Below are 3,144 nucleotides of genomic sequence, written 5' to 3'. Positions count from 1 at the left end.
TAAAGGGCTTTAATAATATATTAGATTTAGCTATACTATATATAGTTAAATTTACTAAAGTAGATTATATAAGATAAATAAACTTTGTTGCTTTAGAACTTATTTAATTAATAATATAAAGACCTTTATATCTAATAGCTTTAAGGATTATATTATTATTCTGATCTTATATATATAAGGCCTTCTTATTAAAACTACTTAAAAGCCCTAATTTATATAATAAAGAGCTAGAAAGAAGGCTAGCACTTAGACTAGATATATATAATATATTTGACAAGGTTATTACTTTTCCTTTTATATATATTTAGGCATATCCTGCTCCTTAAATATGTAACCTTAAGTCTACTAAATTTATTATTATCTCTTTAATTCTTCTTAAGGATTCTTTAAAGAAAGAAAGCTGATTAGTTATATAGTTAGATGCACTAGTATTAGCAATCCACTTAGGGGTCTTATAGGTTAGTGTCTCTAGTGCCGCAAGATAGACTTCTGCTCCGCCTTCAGAATCAGAGGAGAAGTCCTTTGCGCTTATACTCTCTTCCTTGATTACTCTCGCCTTCGGCTTGCTCCCCTTGTGTCAACTTGCTTAAGCCCTGTCGACGATCTCTCTGATCTCTTCTATATGCTCCTTAATGTAAGGGCAGTTCCGCCATTTATAATTCTCTTGACAGGCAAAATATTTCAGCTGTTATAGCAGGCGTTCTTGAGGCGAGGTTATGTTTTCTTGAGATTAAAGGTGGCGTTCATACATTATAGATCGTTAGGATAATTATCGGCTAGAGGATGACTAGAATTTTATTAATAAATAATGATATTGCTTAAAGATGACAGAAGTATTATTTAGAAGGGATTTTTTCTTAAAGAGTTATTGCATAAAAGGTTTAATATTAAGGAGATATTCTTCTTAATTATTAATAGTATCTGTAAGGGGCTTGGTCAGTCTGATAAAGCTTAATTTTCTTAAATAGCTAAAGAGAAAGTTATTTAATAAAGACTTTATTAATATTAAAAAGGAAAAGATTAAGAAGAAGAAGGATACTAAGCTTATTCTTTATATAGAATCTAAATTATAACGAATTCTTAAATTTAAGCAACTTACTAAAGTAGAGTCAGAGCCTTTTATAGCTAAATTTTATAAATAAGCTTATTTAAGTACTAATAACTCCTTTAATAGATTTATTATAAAGTTAGATTAAGCATTTAAAGAAGCTAATGCCCTTCTTTAACTCTTAACTCTAAAACTAAAGAAGAAAGAGAAGAAAAAGGATATATTTACTCAGGAGAAGAAGGTAAAGGAGATAAAGGAAAGGGAAGAGGGTAAGGAGGAGAGGGAGGAGGAGGGGGAGGAGGAGAAGAGTAATAATATAGATTAGAAGCACTTCTATAGCCTGCTAGTTCTACGTTTGAAGAAGAAGAAGAAGAGTACGACTTGAGAGAAGGAAGAGAAGGAGATATAATCTATTACAACGTCTCTCACCTTCTTCTGCAGTCTCTCTACAGCCCTCCTGCGGCCCCTCTACAAGGCCTCTTTGTGTAATAGTTGTGACATTAATAACAACACAATAATAATATTCTCTTTTAACAGCGGTACTATTATTTCCTTTAATGGTGATACCATCATTAAGAGATAAAGAAAAAGAAAGAGGAAAAAGGCCCTTTGTATAGTATCTTAAACCTATTCTATACCCAATTTAGTTATGACGAAACAGTTACGCAATACTAAGGATGGCTATTTAGAAGCTTACTTAAGCAATTAATTATTTAGTAGCAACAATAAGTCTCTATATACAGATATTATGTGGCAAGCATAATTATAGAATCCCTTATACAAATTTGGTCGGCCATTCCATGGCCCTGCTGCAGAGCTAAAAATTTGAATTAGCTAGATGGCTCTAATAGTCTGCTGTAGACAAGACTGGACCCTAAACTACACACATGGTCAGACCTGAATCTGCATGAGTAATGCTATAAGGTGTTCCGTCGTAAGCACTTGAGAGCACGAATCTCCTAGCCTATATAAGTACGCTTATTTCCTAGATAGTTTCATAGTCTTTGTAATCAACTCATGTTATCAGCTTATACCTAAGTTAAAGACATCTTAAGTATTGTTTATTATACTTCCTGTTCTACCTAACTAACTCTTTAGACCTAGCTTTTAGTTAAGACTTATCTTAACTAGTTAAGCCCTAATACTTTAACTATTATTCTTAAGAATACTAAGTATAATTAAACAGATATTATATATATTACTTAAAGATATATATTATGTTAATTACCTTAGGGCTAATAAGTACTACTGTTATTAAAGACTAAGAAAGAAATACATAATTTAAAGTTATACTACTAAACCTATTCTATAACTCTTAAGAATACTAAGTATAATTAAACAGATATTATATACGTTACTTAAGGTATACACTATATTAATAGCCTCAGGACTTATTGCTATTATTAAGGGCTGAAGAAGGAACGCATAATTCAAAGTTACATTATTAGACCTATTCTATAGAGACAGAAAGAGACTTTAAGAATTCTTAAACACTAATTAAAAATTAACTTCTTATTTTATATATAAGTAGTAAACATAAATAAAAAGAAAGTATTATATATAGCTATCTTTCTTTAAGGGGCTATATATAACTAATTTGAACCCTACCTTAAGGACAAGCTTAAGGAAGCATTAGAGGATCAAGAACTAGATACACAACAAATCTTCTATAGTTTTGCTAATTTTGTAGTTAAGATTAAATAAGTGTATAAGGACGTGGATACAGTCAAGGAAGCCGAACGAGACCTATTACGCATAAGGCAGAAGGGATCCGCTGCAGACTACGCTTCTAAGTTTTACCAGATCGCCTCACAAGTTGCTAGGAGGATGCTGCACTAGCAGCTATCTTTTACAAAGGACTAAAGGATTCAGTAAAAGATAATCTATCCAAGATTGACTGACTGAGCGAATTATCACCTTTGATTGAAATAGCGATCAAAATAGACAACCGGAATTATAAAAGACAACTCGAAAAAGGCTAGAAGAAAAACTATATCGCATTTCCAGTACGATATCAAGCTAACATATAACGTCTAAAACATAGAACCCTAGGGCATTACCCTACAGGACAAAGTATGCTAATAGACCTGGACGCA

Source organism: Endocarpon pusillum, assembly GCF_000464535.1.
Source record: "Endocarpon pusillum Z07020 unplaced genomic scaffold C678441, whole genome shotgun sequence".
Lineage (NCBI taxonomy): Eukaryota > Fungi > Ascomycota > Eurotiomycetes > Verrucariales > Verrucariaceae > Endocarpon > Endocarpon pusillum.
Note: the sequence above shows the minus strand (reverse complement) of the source record.